Raw genomic sequence first — 24,546 nt, 5'->3', positions numbered from 1 at the left:
GCCAACAGAAAATAATAGGTTATTGAGTTTCCTTTGGTTCTTTTAATTAATGTTGGTCAAATGTACGTTCTAGTTATGTTTTAACCTCCCTAGCGGTAATCCCGAGTGTGACTCCGGGTGGATTTTCCATGCAAAAACCGGTAATCCCGAGTCACCTTGTTCCGTTGGTGTCCCCCAGCATCCTGCTGGTCCCTGCAGGTCCTCGGGACACGTCCTCTTCTTCCGATCTCCAGCCAGTGAATGCAGAGACGATCTCCGGGGTTTCCCAGTGACGTTGGTGGAAGCGTCCGTGTGACCGGGAGGAGCGGCGGAAATTCAAATAATTTTGAATTGGATTCAAAACAAAATAGCTGTATTAAGTCCAATACAAAAAATTCTTTAAATAATATATATATTATATTATAATTAGAATTATATTATATATATATATTATACATGCTACTGTACAGTTATATTACATGTTTCACTATTTTTTTATTGTTTTTCTTTAACAGATTTTTGTTTTTTTTATTTAAAGTTTATTAATAAATTTATTGAATTTATTAAAAATTGGACATATTTCGGTGACTTATGCTTAAAAATTATAGGCCTACAATGTAAAATAAATTTCCATGCAAAAAAAAATGTAACGCTTTTTGCGCGGAAATACGGACAGAATTAGAATGCTAGGGGGGTTAATGTTGCACAGCCTTTTAGTCATGCAATATAAGATGGTTAAATGACATTTAACTTTCTGGTGTTTGAGGTTCTGCTTGGAGAGCTGTAAAGTTAAAAGTATCTTCCTCCAGAAATATTTTAAGAAGCTTTGACTTTACACACTTCAATAATGTAGAACATTTTTGCTATTTGTATCCCATAGGATTTCTGTTTACTTTCTGTCCTGTAAAAAAAAAAATATAGGTGAAAGAAAATCTCTCTAAAGTAAGGGAAAATCCCTCTAGAACAGCTGTCCCATAATAAGTGTCCCAAATTGAGCTGGTTTAAAAACTCCTCCTTTACCATATGTATGTAAATAGAAATACAAGAAAAATCAATACAAGAAATCAATTTTTATATCAGTTTATTTGCATATTCTTTACAGAATAAACATTTAGTAACATAACTATGGGCCACCATGGACCACAGTATAAACATCATTAGGCATTGAATGTGCCTTAAATCATCCACAGTTATCTAAATGGTATTAACAGAGAAATGTACAGTAATAAAAGTATATTGGTAAGCTGATCATTTGTTTATTGTTTTCCAATTCCCATAAAATATATTTTACAATAAGTACAAATTGAACATTTTAACAAGTAAGGCATATTCCTTATATATTTATATAATACATAATAATTCAGTCGCATAGTGCATTACTGTTTATACAGACAGCCTGCAATTAGTTGTGAAACGTATCAAAATCAAAAAGTATTGGATGAACGTGGAAAAATGCACACTGGTAAAATCTCCTGTGTATGCGTGTGTGTATATATATATTTATATATCTTCACTACCAAGGATTACCAAACAGAAAGATCCAATCATGCCCTGGACAATGACCATGCCAGACCAAATCTGTTGTATTTCTATTTTAAAGGGTGTATTTAAAAATTATTCTCCTGTCAATATTTGACTTAAATTTATCTTAATTTTCCTATTGTGACTGTGCACTTTTGATAATTCTGAGTGGCAGAACGGGGCATTGTTTTAATATTCACTGAAAGGAGAAATGTAGATACAAAGGGCTGTTGAAGAACTTTTAATCGATAATTCATAGATAACTTATTTTTATCTTTTTTTAATCTATTTTTATCTCTGCTTCCTTTGTTTGCGCAAATTCAATTGGTGTATTGCCAATTTACACTGTTCTGCTCAAAACTCTCAGGTTCTGCTCTCTTATGCAGACTGTACTGTTTAGAAGAGCTGAGCAGCACTGTCTAACCCCTGGCCTGAGTCAGCCATGACAGGTATGATGTTAGGCAGATGGGAAGGAGGCCAGTAACATCACCACAAAGCCATGCTTGCCACTACCCACCTGTTATGTTTGGAGGCCGACCAAATGCATAATTGTCCTGGGCCCTTTTATTATTGTTATCATCCAGTATTTATATAGCGCCAACATATTACGCAGCTCTTTACTAAGTTTATAGTCATGTCACTAGCTGTCCTGCAAAGGGGCTCACAATCTAATGCCCATACTATAGTCATATGTCATTAACACAGTCTAAGGTCAATTTGGAGGGAAGCCAATTAACCTATCTACATGTTTTTGGAAAATCCTAATATGACCTTAATCTTAATATGAGTGTGAACAGATCCCTATTTAATGTAATATGTTGTAATGCGTAATATGTTGGCGCTATGAAAATCCTGTTTATTAATATTAATCCCGACTGTTTTGTTTTTTTTAATCTGAAAAGGATTAGATGGGTAATAGTGTGTGATATCTAAGAGGGAGGCTATTAAAGTGTTTGATTTTTATATTATTGAACAAAAATGATCTACTTTGTGCAAGCTTAAACTAAATGTCCATTGTTTGTTTCACTGATTTTCTTTTAGTTTTATTATTGCTACTTTCTGCATTCTGCTTGTTAAAATATTCATAAAGTATATCTTTTTACCTTATACTTTTTTTTTTTTTTTTGGTAAAGAGGGAAAGAAGCATATTTTTACAGCTATCCATGCCTTGTACTATTATGTCTAAAGTGAAAAACACTAACCATTGTGTGTCAGAACTGGTGAAGTCAAGAAGGTGACAAATGACAAAACATAATCTATCCTCTTTTTCAGTAGATATAGGGGAAACAGCAGTTCAATATACAGTCTAGCAGAAAGGAAAGAAATAATCCTGACAGATTTTTTACTTAAATATACTACTTGAAATCATCAATTATTTTAATATTACTTGAAATCATCACAAAGTAGTACAATGTTGTATCTTTCTTATCTCTTGCTTATGTGTTATGTTAGCAAATATATAACAGTTCCAAGAATGCATAAAACTATTCCTGCATATTTTAGTTCCAAAGGTGCTAAACTGTTAAAATAATTTGCCACGACTGGCTTCTTTGAAAGTGATCAAGGAAGGTCGATGTGCTGTGCGCATTGGTAGATTTACTTGCTCCAGCAGTGGCAGGTCACCATACTGTGTCTCACCTCCGTCTATGCTCAAAGTAAACTCACTAGATTGTCTTTCATTTTCATCTTTAAGACCTCTAGCTCTTCCTTTCTGATCATCGATCTTTGGCCCAAAGGCCCAATCTGTGGAAAATAAAGACATATAGAAAAATACTTAAATAGTATTATATACATATGTACAGTGTGTGTGTGTGTGTGTACTGGTATCTTGTAGTTGCAGTTTTTCACTGTGGTTATGGTAGCTTTTTTTCTTTCACCAGTAATAGGGAGACATGACACACTCCATCAGAGGCTAGCTTTCTTATTGGTGTCCAAGCCCTTTTCTAGTTTTCCAGTTTCAACCTTTATGTAATACCTGCAATTCAGTGGTAGCCAACTCTAATAGATATCAACATTAAAAATGTACACTGTTGACAGACTAGGGAAGAATTTAAAATTCCTAGTCAGTTTGTTCTACCATCGGGAAGATTTGCCTTCACTTCTTGGCATGTAGTTGGAGCAGAAAGTGATAGTAAATTATTTCAGAGTTGTACAGGCTGATCTCCTGTACTGAAATTTAATAATTTGAGGCATGCATTAGAAGTTGCATCAAGATACATAGAACCCATCTCATTTTCTGCATCATCTAGCCCTTTCTTAAGTCCCTTGCCAACCCTTTCATTCACTGGAATTTAGCTCTTCCAGTCATGAATTGTGTCACTCTTGGAGAGACAAGGCCACTAGGGTGCGCTACGGCTTGCACAGAAGTGCTGTGAGACCTGAGAAGGGCCAAGGCACAGAATCTAAGCAGTAACCAGGTCTCGTCCAGAGCCTCTAGTGGTTAGAATGTTGCACTGCTGGGTACTGCCAGGTTGTGGTCTTTGGGCACAGCAGGGTGGTCAGCATGATACACAGTACCAAATCACAAGGCAGAAAAAACATCAAGGAAGGCCAAGGTTAAGGCGGGCAGCAAGCAAAAGAGGCCAGGTCACAAGCCAGGGGTCAAATACCAAGGATCCAGTGACACGGGCAACCAGAGACACAGGAGACACTGGAAGTAACAAGAGGTGCAGTTGACACAGGGATAAACACAGACAGAGAAAAATACTGAAACAGCACAAAGGAAATGGCTGGAAAAAAAATAGACTGGGCAACAATGAGTTAACACAAGAGCTGGGCAGGAGAAGGACTGAATTAACCAACAGGTGTACAGAAAATGCTCAGCATAGCTAGGGGGCTTAGCACTAGTGAAGAAATGTTGCACCAACACTGAGTGCTGTGTCTGAGCTAGCTAAATAGCCAGGGATGATAAAGAGGCTATTTCCTGATTGGCTGGCAAGATGGGCGAAACTGATAAAACTTGGAGAAGCAGGCCTGCCCAGGTTCAGAACTTTAGTGAGGAAGACGTAAGTGTGACAGATTACATAGACATTACATGTGTGGGTTATCCAGGGCATTCTTCATAAAAAGACAGCTTGCCTACAAAATTAATACTTCTCCAGTCAAATCTCATCAACCCGTGAAGGCATTTTGATACTTATCTCCTGTGTCCACTGCTTGCATTTGCATTTGAGAGCACTACTGAGGCATGATGCTGGTGATTTTTTTTTTTGGTGATGTGCCCCTGATGGTCCTTCTCAATAACCATGATCTATATGAATTGTATAGAGAGTCACAGAAATTAGGTCAGTGTAATAATCTAGAACACTTCTATGGTATGATTCTATTTTAGTGTCCTTACTTTTCACAATTTTGATTTAACAGAATTTTTTCTTGTGGGTCTTGTGTTTTCATAATTTTCGGCACTCATAGGAATCTTTACAGGGACAAATTTAAATGCTTGTACAACAATATATTGTCCCTTTTAGTTTCCCTATAGGCTACATGTGCAGAACTTCTAACGGTGCTTCTGTAACAATTTAAGTAATTTAAATATCTTCAGAAAAACAATCTGTTATGGGGTGGTGGTACATAGAGGACACTTTAATTAAACTAAAACACTTCTTGCAGCCAGGAAGGAAAGTGTCTACTCTGGATGTTGATAGACATTTCTGTCTCTATCTGCATCTACCAACTAAGACCTTAATACAAAATGTATTTCAGCAGGGATTACCCAGTGTAGGGACAGCCTTTTTCAAACAAACCCAAAACCCAGGGCTGAGAGCTGCTCATTCAGACTGAAAAGAAGGAAATTGCATTGAACTGTGAAAATATTGTTTAAAATCCCACCTGCCCAAACACTAACCAAAGGATGTCTGTCCTTTTAAACCTAAGAATTGTGAAATAATTTAGGGAAATGCAAAGTTTATACCCAAAATAAAAGAATACACGCAAAAAACACCAATCAATATTCATCAATACCTCAGATTGTTTAACTAGAACTGAGCGATTTGCTTTAAAAGATATGGAAATACTTTGGCAAGAATTTATTTAACTTACAGAAACTCCTAAATTTTTGGCTAAGACATATAAAGAGAAATTATCAAAATTTTAAATACTTATCCACTTTTAAAAATTAAGAAAACAGTTGAACTGTTTGTAAACATGCTCCTTTCTGATATTGACATCTTTCAATAAGTTCAGAATCAACTAACTTAAGCCAATCCCACCTGAAAGGTCTTGATAAGCTACAAAAAAACTCAACCATCATTATAAAACCTGCCAATAAAGTCAGGTGATGAACAATATTCACTATGAACAAATGTGTTATATTATCCCTAACAAAAAATCTTGGTTTCAGAACATGGACCCCAAGGATATTTCAGCCTATAAGCAATAGTTGTAATATTTAGTTGATGAAGCTTTGAACCAAGAAACCATTTCATGGTTTTTCATTTCAGAATTTGCCTATCATGTACAGATTTTAAGTTATAGGCATGCTATAGCTGTTCAAATGGTCGATAATTGGGTAATGTATTTTTACATAGGAAGATTTTAAGAGGTGCAGCTACTACTATGCCTTCTGCCGCCTCAGCTGAATCACGTCCCCTGGGGGCATGCATGTTCCAGAAGCGGCTTGGCATGTCTGGGCAAGTCAGTAAGCTGACGTCAGAAATAGGTAAGAGAGAAAAACGAGATGAACCTTGTCTCTGGAGCGAAACATCTCATTGGATAGTACAGCTAGGCCATAGTGAGTCTGTTTTGAGCTAAAGATAAGTAGGCGCAGCTGTGTAATAAACCGGACAATTTTTGCTACATTTGTGGCAAATATACCCGGTGTGATCAATGCAAGAACCTAACCAAGAGGGTGAGATTTGCTTACAAGTATTACATTGGATGTGAAATTGGAGATCAGGATAAAAGCTGGACACCTAATATCTACTGTCAGGTGTGTTACATTGGCCTAACACAATGGTTGAATGGTAAAAGGAATAAAATGCCTTTTGCTGTGCCTATGGTTTGGCGTGAGCCAAAAGACCATCACTCGTACTGCTACTTCTGTATGAGTAAAATTGCTGGGTTTTCAAAGAAGACAAAGAAGTCAAAAATCGTCTTTCCTGATTGTGAATCTGCTCTAAAGCCATTGCTACATGTTTCAGAGAATCCAGTGCCAGTCCCTCCTACATCTGTTGTTACTGACAGTGATATGTCAGATGAGGAGCAAGAGGATGATGTCGATGTTATTGAATGTTATGAACCCCAATGTGAAGAGGGTAAGCCAAATTTTATAAGCCAATCAGATTTAGATGATCTAGTAAGGGACCTGTCTTTGTCAAAAGAGAAGTCTGAACTGTCAGCCTCCAAATTAACCCCCCAGCGGTATTCCCCGAGGGTGACTCGGGGTGGATTTTACCTGCAAAAAGCGGTAATCCCGAGTGACACTTGGGGCGGCTAAAAAGCAATAAAAAAACCCACTTACCTTGTTCCTTTGGCGTCCTCGTCCTGCTCGTCCGTTCAGGTCCTCGGGCAGCGTCCTCTTTCTTCAATCTTCCCCTGGCGACTGCAGAGACGTTCTCCGGGGTTTCCTGGTGTCGTTGGTGCATGCTTCAGTTCATGTGGGAGGTGCGGCGGGAAATTTAAATAATTTTGTATTGGATTCAATACAAAATAACTGTATTGAGTCCAATACAAAGAAATCCTTATATAATATATATAATTACATATATATAATACATGCTACTGTACAGTTATATAACAGGTTTCACTTTTTTTTTTATTTAAAGTTTCTTACTAAATTTATTAAGTATTGGACATATTTCAGTAAATATGCCTAGGAATTATAAGCCTACAATGTAAAAGAAATTTCCATGCAAAAACATGTAACGCTTTTTGCGTGAAAATATGGACAGATTTAGAACGCTGGGGGGGTTAAAGGAGTGGAATTTGCTACAAAAAGGAACGACAACTTCACACTTTCTTGATCGTCACACAAAGTTCGCAGATTGTTACAAGCTGGAAAACGTCATTTGCTTCTGTACCGACGTGAATGGTCTGATGATGGAGTTGCGAATACATACCAAAGCAGTGGAGATTGTCCATGGATTCGAGCAAAGCAAGTTTGAAAGCTTTTGTTCCTCTTGTTATGCCGAGGGAATGAAAGAGACATACGAATCCATGGAGGTCATTTTGAAATTGATTAACTATTCAGAATACAAGTGGAACGTTTGTGGTAACCTGAAGGTGGTGGCACTCCTTCCTGGCCTGCAATTGGGATATACAAAATATATGTGCTTTCTGTGCCTGTGGAATAGTCATGATGACAGCAACCATTACAAAGTGAAAGAATGGCCACCCAGACCTGAACACACTGTTGCCAGTACAACGTGAAGCATAAATCACTCGTTGATCTGGTACTTTTATGTGTGGGCCCTATAACCAATGGATTTACACTAACAGGGAAATTCAAGGAAATTTACCCAAAAATGTAAAGTTTAGGCCCCATCACTTAGCCTATTATCAAACTCTAGACATAAATATTTCTTGACCTGAGTTATCAGATGTAGAATGTATGAAGGTGTAAAAGACATACCTGATGGCAATTTTTACACACCAATAGAGAATACATTTTAGAGACAGCATAAAGGGGTTTACAATATTTGGCATTGGATGGGGTTCATCCTCCAGTACGTGGGGGGGAATTTGATCAGCTTCTCTTTAAATGCAAAAAATTGATTTATAAATTAAAGGTATACATGAATCATTACATCAGTTTTCAGTCTTTTCTTTAAACTTTTTTTTTCTCTCCCTTCCTTATGTGACAATTATCCCCTTTGTGATATATCTCTTTTTGATACAAATATTTAGCTCATTATATTGTATTTTTGTATCTTTGTATTTTTCTTTAGTTTTGAATACTAAAGCCATATTGTAGTTTATTTGCCAGATGCCGTGCCTCAAGATATCTGCTCAGTCTGGACTTCCTTTTCTGGGTGCCCCTACCACTTCATCTGTTTACATTAGCCCAACTACCTACATCCTGGTTAACCTCTCCACCCTCCACATCTAAGCCATTAACTCTCAAGGTGATCCAGTGACTTCAGTGTTGCAATAAAAAACCCACCTACCATTCTCCAATTCTAACTCCACTTGATTAAAAGTCCACTTGTTTCACAAGCCAAACAGTGAGCAGGCTCAGTGTCCTAGAAGTATTTTGGTGGGCCAAGCACATCCCTTTTTCCAGTCCAGAATTTGAGAATGACCCTGGAGCACCTGGGCAGTAATAAAAGGAAGCAGGCCTGTGAATCGGGGGGGAAGTTGGAGGCCACATGGTTCAGGAGGACAGGTTGCAGGTGCAGCCTGTGAGCTGGGAGAAGGTCTCCCAAATTTGAAGTGTGGTAGACCAGAGCCAGGAATCAACATTTTGCAATTTTTTGTCATAACATTGATCCCTTGCAAGTTAAAATTCTAGAGGAATTGTTTGTGTTAGATTTTTTGCAAATAAAAGTGGGCAAAGTGGAACAAGCATCTGAAATACCTTGCTGCAGTGCATTTTGAAGCTAATCCCTGCAATATATATATATTTTTATGTTTGGGCATTTCTTTACACGGTTCTGCATTTACCTGTTGACTGTGCGCCTGCTCTTCTACCGCGTATTGAAAACCCGGTACATGGTTTTGTAAACGTACCTTGACAGGTGCTTTCAAGATCTCAGAATTCCATGTGCTCATTTCAGTATAACTGAAGTTTTTAACTGTAGGCAACATACTGCCCATATTTGTTTTGATACTTACCCTTTAGGTAATTAAAGCAGACCTAAACTCTAACATCAGACATATCATATCTATCCTCACTTGCTTGCACTGGAATGTCATTCACCTATTTTGGCGCTGGCTGCGTCAGCTTGCATTCATGGTTAACAAAACTTTCATTATATGTATGGAAGCAGCCATATTGTGTGTGGCAAATTGCCATGCCATCCACCTCTTAACTTTTTTCACTGCCCACAGCCCTCCATCACTGTTCAAGCTTTCTACCCAGACTCTCTGACAAGTCAGTGTGTTGTTTTCTGTGATTAGTTGGTGCTGATGTCATAGATACAGATCAAGTCCACCACCGCAAAACACAGATCAGGGACCCACAACCCAACGCCTTATCAGACCCCTGTACTGGATCATCACCATCATCCTCTGTGGAGCTCGTTTGCCCTAATCAGAGCTGTTACCCTAATCTGTGAATCCTATTGTGACCCTAATATGTGTTGTCACCCTAATCTGTGAAGCCCATTGTCCCCCTAATCCATGTTGTTATTCCGTTTCTTGGAGCCCTGTGGCTCAAATAAAAAAAACCCTATTCAGATGTGAAAATTCTCTGCTGAGGAACTGAGCTGATATCCCCCCTCCCCCACCCTGCATCTGTCATAAGCAGACAGTGGTGATGCTGAAGAGTGAGAAGTACCATCACATGACAGAAAAAAAAAGCTTCTAAACCACTTACATTGCTCTGATTGGTCAGCAAGTATAGTGTTTTTCTTTAACCGGTAATATAAATCTCGCATGAGCCTTTGAAGGTGCCTCCTAATTGCTGCGGTGATGGGGAGCCCAGGGGGAGGAGTCAGTTTTGAAAGTTTTAGGGGATTTAGAAGATTTAAATAAAAGTAAAACCCAGACAGATCAGTATAACTTGCAATTAGATCATCCATAAGCCCAAATTGAAAACATTTAACTAATTGGTCAATTGATATGGGGGTGTGTACATCTATATATATCAGGCAGTGCACATTTTGAGTTTTTTTCCATTTCTCCACATGTGATTTCCTAGAGGCTATATCCTTGATGGCATAACACTGGGTGATAATTGGTTTGTCACACAAAACTGTATTGTGATTCTACTTCACTGTAAGTAAATCTATACTTGACATTTTGTTACTTGGCTTTTGCTACATACATATTTATGGCACGTTCTGTCATGATAACATTCAATGATTAATTGTGCATATTACAATTTTGATAGAACGAGAATGTGGCAATTTACCATATGGCTGTTCCTAGTCTTGAAAACATGAGCACGTATTTTGTGAAAAGTGTCACTAGTTTGTCAACTGTTTGTGTCTATATTATATTGTAGTCTGTATTTGTAATCTATATTATATGAAGACACTATCGTTTGACCTTATGGCCACCACATTTTTATGAATATCTTTGATATCGTTTTTAATATACATGAGTTTGGTAATTAAATTGTAACTTTTATGAAATTTGAAACACTGATATCCCATTTAGATTCACTGGGGTTTGTTTTTTGCTTGTATGTTTGTACAATTACCTGTGTGAAAAAAAAATACTACTTGATTACTTTTTAAAAAAAAAAGTTATAGGGTTGGCTTTCGTGTAGAATAAAAGGTACACAACAATATTGTTTTGAGCCATTTCTATGTAGTTTAGCCAATTTTATAATACAGAGCAAGTCTCAGCTGTCATTTTGACAGTCTATATTTTGCTTGAAGAGCAGTAGGGAAAAGTAAGTATGTACACCTTGGGCACTTGAAGTGTTTTATGGCATCTCCTATACACAAGTACCTAGTTAAACAGAACAACTTATGTTATCTGGCCATCTAATTTAACAGCAAGATTTTTACATACTATGAACTGTACTACAACATATGCCACGCTTTAAAACCTACATTTTCCTTGGTACAAAATCAATGCTTTCAGAAAAATTAATTTTAAAAGAATGCAATACTTAGATTCGCTCTTTCCCATACATGTGCTGCACATATTACTAATTTTAGGACTTTGAAGAAAACTATATTCAAATATATTGGGTTTGCAAATTAACATTGAGCTACTTGGGGAAAATGTACAACTAAAAGCTTATCTATAACTTATCACAATACCTACTACTGTGCTTTAGAGTGCTTCAATTTGTCCATTGTCTTGTCTCACAAATAAATAGAACACCTTTCTCTTACAGGCCGTTATAGAAAACCCCCCCACACACTTTACACTTCATTACTTATATGCAATGTTTGCACTTGCTTGCTTGGTATTGAGATGGTTTTTGAACGAACTGAGCTACTTATTCAATGTAGTGTCTTTTCGCCACCTCATATACTATTTCCTGGATGTTCCACTCCCACTTTTCCCAACAAGCACGTTCCTTTCCCTAGTTTTTATTTCTTAGTAAACAAAACTCAAGTGACATATATTTTTCACACAACTGCTTCTAAAATGGCTGCCTAATTTTTAAAATTTAAAAGTGTTACATTACATAATTGCAACCATTTTGGGAAAGCCTGGGAAAACAGACACTGCACCTAAGGCAGGTTTCCCTCAAATGGCCGTCTAAAACAATACCACAGGGTCACAGTGTTAACTCACAATGGCTTGTAATTACTCCTAATAGCTGTTCTGACCCACTTTGTGTGTAGTGTGTGTTTGTGTGTGTGTATATATAATTAACATTATAAATAATATTTGGGCTTATTTTCAGGGGATGTCTTATTTTTCTCATGTACAAAAAATCTATATTTATTCATGTACAAAAATCTATTTTTATTCATGTACAAAAATCTCTATTTACCAAAACCTGTAACCAATAATAAAATGCTATAGAAAGATACCTCTGTGTTACCTGTGACCTGTCATAATCCCGTTTTTTTTCTGTTATATACAAAAAGTCATGGATCAGAATGGAAATGATTAATGGAAAAAAAAATACAGCTTCATAAGCAAACAAGTGCAACATAACAAGAAAATGTGCTGACTAGTGTTGGTCGAATAGCTCACTATTCAATTCGACCGCTATTCGGTCGAATAATGCATAATTATTCGGGTGATCGAACGTCAAATTCGAACTCCATTAAAGTCAATAGGGGAAAAATTTGGGTTGTTTTTCTGGACTGTGTAGAGCTTTTATAGCCTATAAATACATTTAAAAAGACATGTCAAGACTCCCCCAGCTCTGCACAACACTGTACAAGTAAAATAAAAATAAGGAAGTCTTTTTTTCTGTTGCTGGCATGGCCATTTTTCGGGGCGGTTAAGGGAACATGCCGGATTTTATACGGTCTCCGAGTAGAGGCAGAGAGGGGCACGAGGGGGTTCCTCTGGTCCAAAAATTAGCCACCAGGTTTCGCTCCGTTACAAGCCATACACAGGCTTCAGAGTACAGGCAGAGGTCTCTGAGGGGGGTCTTTCAGTCAAAAAATTAGCCAGCTGGGGGCGCATGCGCATGGTCTGACGGACGGATGTTTCCTAGTTAGGCTCCGCTCGGCTTCGGGCTTCTAGCAAGAAACGTAGCGTATCCTACGGACGAACAACACATCTTCGTGTTCCCGGAGAGATATTACAGCATCGGGAAGAGAATTAAATGGGACCGGCATCTAAATCAAAGCGTCCCGCGGCACAGTAGAATCCATCCCGCGGCACGGCCTCCAAATCCAAGATGGCGCCGATGCCTTCGCCTCCGGCGTCCTCAACCTCTGCTCCTGTGCATCACTCCGAAGATAGTACGGATGCTTCCCCTAGCAATCTTCCTGAGCACACCACCAATGAAGATTCCTTTTTTTTACAAAAAATGAGAACCATGATCCGAGAGGAGCTAACGCAAGCTACAACATCCATTGTGTCGGAGTTAAAGCGTGATATTCGCGAGATTGGCCATCGTATAAATACTCTGGAATCTAGAATGGATGATGCTACGACAGTATTGGATAGCTTGGATCAGGATATGAATGCAGCACAAAAGGAGATTTCTCTCCTGAAAGATCTATTGGAAGACTACGAGAACCGGTCCAGACGAAGCAATCTACGCATTAGAGGTATTCCTGAGACAGTTCTAGATTTACAGGGTTATGTCACGGCCCTGTTCCAAGATCTGGCACCAGAGCTCTCGCTAGACCGTCTAGAACTGGACAGGATCCACCGTTCCCTAGGCCCCAAAAAGCCTAATGGTCCGCCTAGAGACATTATAGTGAAATTTCATTTTTTTCGTACTAAAGATGCACTTTTACTAAAGGCCCGGAATGGTTCCCGTTTACAATTTCAAGGCATGGACTATAGCCTGTTTGCAGATCTAGCTTCTTCTACATTAGCTAAACGGCAGGCTCTTCGCCCTTTTTTGCAAATCCTGTCAGCTAACGGGATTCGTTACCGTTGGGGTTATCCCTTTAAGCTGTTGTTCCAGACGCAAGGAGCTCAATACCAATTTTCCACACCCGAGGACGCCCAAACCTGCCTTGCTCAGCTGGGTCTTTCTTACTCACCTGAACTTACCTTACCTTCAGGCCAACAAAATTCTGGCATTCCAGGCTCAGCACATCCGGGTCTGTCTCCCTCATCTCCCCGTGATTCTGAACAGGGTTCTCACGCTTCTGTACATCGCTCTCAAGCTCTTACACGTCTGGCTACCCAAGTTTTCTCATCTAAGGTCCAGGTTAACTGTTCTGCTACTTCACCGCACAACAAATCTCTATGGATTTCTCTGTCATCTTCCGCCATTTTGATGGGACACGGATTTAGATTATTTCTCCAGAATCCTCCGTAGGCACACCTGTTCCTGTTAAAGCCCGATTGTTGGTCGCATGCACCCTCACTGGATTACTCAGGACTCTCAGGTTTGGTTATTGGGGTTGAGTAATCCAAACAATTATGTCTCTCCAAGGGCTCTTGGAGCTGCTCTTGGCTCTTATGGCCCCTTTGTTGTACCCTATTATGGGTATATTTTGTATGTTTTCTGTTGGTCTCTTATAGTAAGTTTTTTTGTTAATATGTTTTTCGTTTGGTTTTTCACTGTATATTGGGTTAGTTGCAATACTCGACTGGCATATAGCACTATGTTTATAAGCATTGCTATGTTTCTACGTTTTCCTATGTCATGGCTCTACGTATAATGTCAATTAACGTCAAGGGTCTTAACTCACCGTCTAAACGTAAAGTGGTATTTAACTATTGTCACTCCTCAGGCATAGATGTAGTGTGCATGCAAGAGACACACTTTTCAGTGTCCTCCACTCCTAAGTTCATGCATGCTCACTATCCTCAGGTCTATCAGGCGTCAACAACTAAGAAACATAGAGGTGTCCTTATAGCCTTCCACCAGCGCATGCCTTTTATATGTACACGCCAAGTAGCAGACCCAGAGGGCCGATATCTGATTCTGAGTGGTTCACTGCAGAACACGGAGGTCACCTTCTTAGTTTATTATGCTCCAAATTCTCCTCCTGTTTCCTTTTTTCGGGAAATGTTAGAGGAAACTAGGCAATGTATCAAGGAAGCTTTGATTTGCTGTGGTGACTCTAACACGGTATTCAATAAAAAACTGGACAGAAGTACAAAATCCTCCATTGTTCCCTCTACAGAGAATGGAGCGATACAGGACTGTTTCCTGAGTTTGGGCTTGCTCGACATATGGCGTGAATTGCACCCTTTATCCCGCGACTACACATTTTACTCAGCTTCTCACAACTCTTATTCCAGAATCGATCATATATGGGTCCCTAGAACTATGTTACCAGTTGTCTTAAAAGCCAGTATACCGGCGGTGCCATGGTCTGACCATGACCCAGTAATAATAACATGTTCATCATTAGTGGTTAGACCCAAAACTGGACAATGGGCACTTAATGATTTCCTACTAACTTGCCCAGTCACAACACAAAAATTGATGGATTTGACTGCAGAATTTTTTCAGTTGAACACTGGTTCAGTATCAACTTCTACAATATTGTGGGAAGCCTATAAAACAGTTATGCGTGGTCATTTAATCCAAATTGCTGCGATTAAGAAGCGGGAACGAACACAGGCCCAGACTCAGCTTGAAACTATCTATTCAAGACAAGTCCAGTTACATAAATTAAACCCCTCATTGGGAACCTCAATTGCACTACGTAAAGCACGAACTGAATTAAACCTTTGTCTATCTAATCAGGCTGCATACCAGCTGCAGTGAACGAGACATAAATTCTACCATTGCGGCAATAAACCAGGCACTTTGCTTGCTAAAAGATTACGAACATTCAAACCACAGCATACTCCGATCTCCCTTCGTACGGCCACCAAACATTTAACTAGCAACCCCTTAGATATAGTTCAGGAGTTTCAGACTTCAGGCTGTCAGACCTTTATTCTGAGCCTCCGGCGATGGATAAAGGCAGAGCTGATTGTTTCTTTGCTAATATTGAATTGCCTAAAATAGACAATACGGACCTGGAAGAGTTGCAATGGGATATCACAGCCTCAGAAATTACATTGGCCATTAAATCATTGAAAATAGGCAAACGCCCTGGTCCAGATGGCTTTTCTTCACTGTTCTATAAGAAAATGCTAACAGTCTTGACACCTCATTTACAGATTTTGTTTAAAGAGTTGAAATTAGGACGGGTTTTTCCCACAGAATCCCTGCAGGCATCTATTGCTATGATACCTAAGCCATCGACCGACCACACATCTTGGGCCAATTACAGACCCATCTCACTTCTCAACACAGACGTAAACATTTTAGCCAAAATCTTAGCCACGAGGCTGAACAGATTCCTAGGTAGTTTAATACATGGTGATCAGGTGGGTTTTGTCCCAAGATGCCAAGCAGGAGATAATGTTCGTAGAGCTCTCCAGATACTACATCAATCTCATTCTTAATCTATTCAAAGTATGATGTTATCGTTAGATGTGCGGAAGGCCTTTGACTCTATATCATGGCAGTATTTGTTTTACGCTCTCAACAGGGTTTTGGTACGCATTTTTTGCATTGGATCAAAGCATTGTATGCCTCACCGTCTGCTACTGTGAAATATATGGGTTATGCCTCAACCCCATTTCAGATTTTGCGAGGGACCAGACAGGGCTGCCCCCTTTCTCCTATACTATTTATACTTGCTCTGGAACCTTTAGCCGCAGCTGTACGTGCAAATCAAGATATAGCTGGGGTGGAAGTGTTCAGTACGGTACACAAAATCATGCTGTTTGCCGATGATATATTATTGACACTTACAGCTCCTATCACGACATTGCCCAATTTGCACAAGTTACTTGATCATTTCTCAGAGATATCAGGTTTGGTAATAAATAATGAAAAATCAAAAGCGTTAAATATTACTTTACCAGTACCAGTTGTAGAAACATTACAATCACATTTTGTCTATAAATGGTTGAAAGCCATCCCCTACCTGGGTATTAAGCTCACATCTCACTTATCATCTATATATCAGGCAAATTACCCTCCTTTGTACAGGGAGCTCTCTGTCATGCACTATAAATGGCGCAATTTCCCACTGTCTTGGATCGGGAGAATACACGGCATCAAAATGACTTACCTCCCGAAATTGTTATACCTGTTCCGCACTCTTCCAATATCAGTTCCGACGCAAGTCCTTAAAGAAGAACAAAGGAAAGTGCTGCGGTTCATTTGGCACCCTGGAAGACCACGGGTGCCAGATAGAACGCTGTATCGCCATAGACTAAACGGGGGACTTTCGGTCCCCAACCTTTGTATATATCTGCAAGCCGCTCAGCTGGCTCCATTGGTAGCACTTCACCGTCTTACAGATCCGCCAATTTGGGCTAAACTATATGCTGCTGAGTTACCAGCGGTGCACTTATATAATCTTTTATGGCTGCCCCTATCAAAACGTCCATTAGTGTCTGATCCCACATTATCTTACGCATTAGGTATTTGGGATAGAGTCAAGATTTCAGCTGGTTTGATGTCAGCACATACTCCCTTAACTGGCATAGTAAACTGCCCTATTTTTATACCGGCCTATGAGAACCCCATGGCTTTTCAATGGTGGGCTCGGAAACCTGTTCGGTATGTGTATGATGTGTTCTTGCTTACTGGGATCAAATCCTTCACCTACTTGCAGGAACAATGGAAACTACCTTCAAGTGAATTTTTCAGATATATTCAAATTCGGCATTTCCTAACAAGTTTATTGACAGAAACGACAGAATCTCCATTGAAACTCATCAGCTTTGAAGCCTGTTGCTATAGGGGCTCTAGCTCGGCGGGGTTAGTTTCTATGCTTTATAGTTCACTAATTAATGAAGATACTCACCCTCTTTCTTATGTTAAAAGATGGGAAACAGATTTGGGATCGAGTTTAATGAGGAGGAGTGGCAAAGGATATGGCAGAATATAGCTACTTGCTCTCCGAATGTTATAATGCAGGTGAATGCGTATAAAGTATTATTTCGGTGGTATTTTACTCCAGTAAAGGTTGCGAAATTCGTCAGTGGGGGTGACCCACGTTGTTTTAGAGGCTGTAAAGACCTAGGTACGTTTCGCCATATCTGGTGGGACTGTCCTGTAGTTAAAAAGCTCTGGATCAGAATATTTAATTATATACGATCAGTCTTACATGTGTCCCTTAAGAGAGACCCCTGGATAGCATTACTCCACAACATAAGTTCTACTACTTCTAAAAATCAGCGAAAACTGCTTTCTTTTATTTTTCTGGCCACATGACAAGTGATTGCAGCTGCATGGCGGAAACCCACGTTAAGTTTTCAAGCAGTTTCTAGACTATCGGACACCATGGTCTTAGAAAAAATGTCAGCTATTGCTAATGACTCTTTGCATAATTTCTATAAGGTTTGGACTCCTTGGCTGGATCACCATACAGCCTTAGGCATAGATCGTAGACTTTTTCAAATATAAACCATTGTAGTATTAATCTGTATTGTCAGACTCGAGTATTTTCTTCTTTTTTTTTTGTATTGTTCTTCTAATCCAGTTTTGCTTATATTTTGATTAATAATGCTGGTGTTTTTTGTTTTTATTGTTATTGTCTTTATTGTTTCTTTTCTGTATATTTTGAAAAATTTCAATAAAAATATTTAAAAAAAAAAAAAAAATTAGCCAGCTAGACAGCTTTGTTATAAGTTACAAGTGACAGGTGGCAGCAGCAGAAGGAGGAGGCGGTGGGCACTGATACGGAGTGGGAACTGCATTGGTAACTGGCATCTAGAGCTGGTTACTGGGCAGGCGGCAGCAGTAACAGCATGAGGAGGAGGCGATGGGCCCTGAGAAGGAGCAAGGATAGCATTAGAGTTTGAGGCCATCACCTATATGGACAGTGTAGAAGCTGTAGCTATTGGAGACATGAATGTATGAACGAGATTCCAATCCGTACCTACTATGTAGTGAAACCACATGAAACGGAACGGGCTTGGCCGAATCAGCGGGAAAAGAACACCCTGTTAGGCTTGTGTCTAGTCTGGCATCTAGAGCTGGGTACTGGGCAGTGGGCAGGCAGCAGCAGTAACAGCATGAGGAGGAGGCAGCAGGCCCTGAGACAGAGTATGGACAGCATTGTTAACTGCCATCTAGAGCTGGATACTCGGCAGGCGGTGGCAGCAGCAACAGCTTGAGGCCATCTTCCTTAATTGACAGTGTAGCTATTGGGATGAATGAGATTCCAACTGTCCCTACAGTGGCCGTGGGCCCTGAGACGTGGTGTGGATGGCTGTGTTACTCCTCCTGCCCTTACTGCCGCCCCTGCCCACTGCCCAGTACCCAGCTCTAGATGCCAGACTAGAGTCAAGCTCAACAGGGTCTTTTTTCCCCATTGAGGTAGGGACAGATTGGAATCTCGTTCATCCATTCATGTCTTCAATAGCTACAGCTTCGACACTGTCCATATAGGTGATGGCCTCAACCTCTAATGCCGTCCTTGCTCCGTCTCAGGGCCCACCGCCTTCTCCTCATGCTGTTACTGCTGCACGGCCCAGGCTTGATCAATATGAGCCATCAGGATGCAGGTATACTTCCGATGAGTCAGCTGATTCGAGTGGGTGTCATCTTGGAACGCAGCTTGAAACGTAAGTGGAAGTGCATGTCAATCACATCGAATTGCACAAGCAAATCGGCCAGTGTGGCGCTGTAGAAATTCCCTTCTATGATGTCCCAGCGCACATTAGGAACGGGGTACTCTAGCACTTCACCAGCTTTAAATCCAACAGACATGAACATGTTTCATATCACCAGACATTTGGGGCTCAGCACCTCGGTGAGCCGAAAAAACAGGTGGTCCAGGTTGGTTTTTCAAACTGGCTCCAAAAGGCCGCTTCTTCCTTGTACTGTATTGGTGCAGTCCTGAAATCTACTGTACTCAGGTTGAGTGTTTCACTGTTAGATAGATAGATAGATAGATAGATAGATAGATAGATAGATAGATAGATAGATAGATAGATAGATAGATAGATAGATAGATAGATAGATAGATAGATAGATAGATAGATAGATAGATAGATAGTCAGTGTGTTACATACACGCAGTGAGATGCAGACTACCCTCCCAGACTGCATGCACAGTATACCACTTGTACTGATAGACAGACACTCAGACGCAGTGTATACTGCAGTATATATTTTGTATACTGTGCTGCATATTACAAGCGTCCCCACTGAAGGAAAATGCTGCATACAAAACACACACAGCACACTTGCATTTTTGGTGTCAACCACCCCTCCCAAATAAAAAAATCCACTTACTATACAAATTTACACTTGAAGCATATTAGCTACAAGGTAAAAAAAGGTAATGCTCGGCTACATGCCCCACTCAAATTGCTGGCAGCAGCAAGAGGTAACTATGGTGGCAGAAGGAGGAAGATCGAGCAGTTTGAGCTTGCTTCTTGGGCGGAGGTGGTCGCACAGAGCTCTGTGCTTTCACCAGGTGTTCCCGCCAGGTTGCCGGGTGGTGGCTTTTTAAATGTGTGCTCATGCAACTTTTTCCAAGTTTGTTTGGGTTTTTGCCTCGTTTCAAGTGTTGAGCACACAGTTTGCAGATGACCATAGTGTTGTCATCACTATGGACATTAAAAAATGCCCACACGAGCGAACATCTAACCTGGCCGAAAGGTGCTCTGGAGCTGGTGCTCGTGGTGGCGGTCGCGGTTGTTGAGGCATAGCTGTGGTGACAGGCAAAGTTACCAGTACTGCTGCCAGCAATTTGAGTGGGGCATGTAGCCGAGCATTACCTTTTTCAGGCTCCACCAGCGGTGAGCAGGAGCTCCAATGCAGATCAGCTGCTGTTTGTTGCATTGCTAGCAGTCAAGACCTTCTACCCCATCATCCAATCTTTCTGTGGTTAGCTTTAGCAGCATCCAACCTTCCATCCCCCAGATGCTGGAGCGCAAGAAGAAATATGGCCCAAATGACCCCAAAACGAAGCTAATCAATGCGGCAATCGCACAGCTGATTGCTTTAGAGCTCCTCCCTTACCGGCTGGTGGACTCCAATGTGTTCTGTTATGCATTTCTCTGCGCGAACCCACAGTTCCTTATGCCTAAGCGACAGTATTTTGCAGAAAAATGTGTTCCTGCTTTGCATTGGTTGGTGGAGCAAGCATGGAGTGGGAAGATGTATTTCCTATACAGCTCACTGGGTAACTTTGGTGGCAACAGGGGAAGATGCAGCTGCAGCAAGGCCTGCATACCTACCTCCGCCCCGAGCACATCACCATGCAATTTCCTCCTCAACTCCCACTTCCACCTCCTCCTTTGACTCTTGAGCCTCAACCTCTTCCTCCAGGGACACTTTGCCGTGGAGACCCAGCACCTCCTATTCGGCAGCATCTGTTCACCGCCAGCAACAACCTGCAGTTTGCTATTTCGGTGCACAATTCAGAGGTTGTCACGCAGTCCTGAGGTTGCGAAGCCTGGGTTCCCTCTGCCACATGGGGGCAGCCATTCTAAGTGCCTTGCGGAAGCAGGAGGACATATGGCTAACTCCCAACAGACTTCAGCCAGGCAAGTCGTGTGTGACAACGAGGCCAACCTGCTGGCAGCCCTCGTTGTGGAAAACTCACACACATACCTTGCCTGGCTCACATCATGAACCTGATAGTACAGCGCTTCCTTAGGAATTACCCAGGCCTCAAGCCGCTGTTGCTGATGGCTAGAAAGTTGTCAGCGCATTTCCGCCAGTCGTACACAGCCAGTGCCAGATTGGTAGATTTACAGCAAAATCTCAACCTGCCAGTGCACCGGTTAATTTGTGATGTGGCCACACGTTGGAATTCCAACTTTTACATGCTGCAGTGGCTGGCTGATCAACAGAAAGCGGTGGTGGATTATGTGGCAGCGTCTGTTTATTTCAGACGTATACCTACACTACCTTTCTTCAGCCCTGCACAGTGGCTGCAAATTGAGGACTTGTGCACTGTCACCTTTTGAAGAGGCCACCAGGATGATCAACAGAGATCAGGCCTGTGTCAGTGACACCATCCCCATCATATGCCTGCTGGAACAGATGATGGTGGATCTCGGACACGACACAGAGCAGACGCTGCATCAAGAGACGTTTCAAGCATTATCTCGGACATACGTGCCTACTAGACATAGTGCACCACAAATCCAGGAAGAGGAGGTGGAAGAGGATGAGGTGGACATTGCAGGCATGGGAGAAGGGGAGGAAGGGGCATCCACCCAACCACAAGGCGCCATGTTCCGTGGATGGCAAGACCAGGCGGAGAAGGACGACCCTGTGCTGCTGTTCGACCCACAGGAGTGTGGGTCCAGAATTACCTCAGCTGTGGGTAGTTTGAGCCACATCATGCAAGAGTGCAAAGCCAAAGATCCACGCATTCAACACATAAAAACAAAGACTGACGACTATTGGATTGCTATGTTACTGGATCCATGTTACAAGCCTGAGATACAACAACTGATCTTGCCCCAATACAGGAAACCTAAAATGCAGCACTATCAAGAAGTGCTTGTGAGGGACTTGTGCTCAGCCTTTCCGGCAGCCAGCAGCAGCAAAAGGGATCCCTATGGCAGTTCCACCAGCCATGGGAACCAAACAACTGCTTTAAGCAGCAGTAGAGGTCAGCATGGGCGGCAGAGGTCGTCTAAGCCAAACTATGCAGGCTTTTTTTCAGCGGAAGCAAGCTGCCAGTCGTGCAGCAATTGCCAATGACACTCAGCAGCGGTACTCAGTCATGGTGCAGGCATACCTGAGCTCTGCATGGGACATCTGCAACCTGCAAAGCCAGGACCCACTGGGCTACTGGGTATTCAAGCTTGAGCAGTGGCTGGAGCTGGCAGAACATGCCATTCAGATCATTGCCTACCCGTCCGCAAGTGTGTTATCTGAAAGAGCGTTCAGTGCAGCTAGAGGCGTAGTGAGTGACAAGGGGATTCGGCTCTTGGCAGAAAATGTCGACAGAGTCACTTTTAATAAAATTAATAAGGCTTGGATCGGCAATGACTTCAACACCTCTTCTGCAGAGTGTACTGACTAATCGTCAGCTGCTGCATGGCCTGCTTACACCTTGATGGGAATAGCACGTTCACAGCCTTCGGCATCTCCTTCTTCTCCTCCCCCTAGTGGCCCTCTACCTCTACTCTGTCTCTGAGGTCTATAACTTGCAATGGAGCTGTGATATTTGTATTTTTATACATACATTTTTCTGTCCTTTTGGATAGATAGCAAGTGGTATCAAAAATAAATATCTGTATTTTTTTACAGAAATACAGACATTTTTCTGTTCATTTTGATAGATTGCAAGTGGTATCAGAATTAAATATCTGTATTTTTTTACAGAAATACAGACATTTTTCTGTTCATTTTGATAGATTGCAAGTGGTATCAGAATTAAATATCTGTATTTTTTTACAGAAATACAGACATTTTTCTGTTCATTTTGATAGATTGCAAGTGGTATCAGAATTAAATATCTGTATTTTTTTACAGAAATACAGACATTTTTCTGTTCATTTTGATAGATTGCAAGTGGTATCAGAATTAAATATTTGTATTTTTTTACAGAAATTTTTCTGTTCATTTTGATAGATTGCAAGTGGTATCGGAATTAAATATCTGTTTTTTTTACAGAAATACAGAATTTTTAATATTTATTTTGATAGATTGCAAGTGGTATCAAAATTACATACCTGTATTTTTTTTAATAGAAATACAGAAATTTTTATACCTTTTTTGATAGATAGCAAGTGGTATCAGAATGAAATATCTGTATTTTTTTACAGAAATACTGAATTTTTTTCTGTTCATTTTGATATCTGTATTTTTTTTTTTACAGAAATACAGAAATTTTTATACCTTTTTTGATAGATAGCAAGTGGTATCAGAATGAAATATCTGTATTTTTTTTACAGAAATACTGATTTTTTTTTTCTGTTCATTTTGATATCTGTATTTTTTTTACAGAAATACAGAAATTTTTCTGTTCATTTTGATAGATTGCAAGTGGTATCAGAACTAAATATCTGTATTTTTTTTACCCTGTCTCTGGCTGCGTATATGTAACACACTGACTGAATATTTATCTATCTATCTATCTATCTATCTATCTATCTATCTATCTATCTATCTATCTATCTAAAAGTGAAACACTCACACTTTGACAAAGCAAGCCAAGCAGCACAGAAACGTTGTGATGCTAGCAAATCTCTATCAGGAGTGGTAAATGCAGGCATGCCCTGGCCTTATATAGGCCAATGGCTGCCTGTGTGGCATGCAGTGACAGACAGCCAATCGGCTGCCTGCCACAACAAACATGGAGGGGAGCATGCCTGCTGTTATTGAAGGTCCCTAGGCATTGTGGGAGGGTCGAATTCGGGGCGTCGAATCCAACAAAATTCGGGTTGGGTCGACCCGAATTTTAACGGCCATATTCGGGTTGAATATTAGGGCGACCGGAATTCGAACAACAACACTAGTGCTGACAATTAACATATGACTCATATACCCTGATTCATCAATGAAATGCGTGTACGCTCGACGTCGGGCCCAAGTTCTAGTTAACTCGTCTGCCGGTTTCCTGCAAAGATGAGCAAAGATTTCGAATACGCCAATTAAGGCGATTAATTTTCAGCTGCACGATTCAGGAGTAGATGTTAACCTCAATAGTAAGGTGATAGTAATTGATTAGCGCACACCTGCACCCTTTTCTGTGAGCATCTCCAGTCCATTTTACAGGTCAGTTTGAATCTTTAACCACCTAGGAGTTTCACTGATGTCTAGATTTCTGTACCAAAAGCGGTACACTGTTTTTCATGAAATATTTTTTTTAAATTGTAGACCTGTAACTTACAGAAATATGTC

At 40.6% G+C, this 24,546-nt stretch overlaps 1 long non-coding RNA gene across 1 annotated transcript in view; it reads right to left on the bottom strand.

The window, feature by feature from the left end:
* Positions 1–1,043: 1,043 nt before the first annotated feature.
* The window catches only part of LOC140326413 (uncharacterized), a 59,355-nt gene continuing 35,852 nt past the window's right edge, over positions 1,044–24,546 (bottom strand). The window contains exon 2 of the long non-coding RNA XR_011919869.1: positions 1,044–3,243. This is a non-coding gene — a long non-coding RNA (uncharacterized lncRNA). The remainder of the gene's footprint in view (positions 3,244–24,546) is intronic.

Source organism: Pyxicephalus adspersus, chromosome 3, assembly GCF_032062135.1.
Source record: "Pyxicephalus adspersus chromosome 3, UCB_Pads_2.0, whole genome shotgun sequence".
Classification (NCBI taxonomy): Eukaryota; Metazoa; Chordata; class Amphibia; order Anura; family Pyxicephalidae; genus Pyxicephalus; species Pyxicephalus adspersus.
The sequence above is the reverse complement of the archived record's forward strand: the minus strand, read 5'-3'. Positions and strand labels throughout refer to the sequence as shown.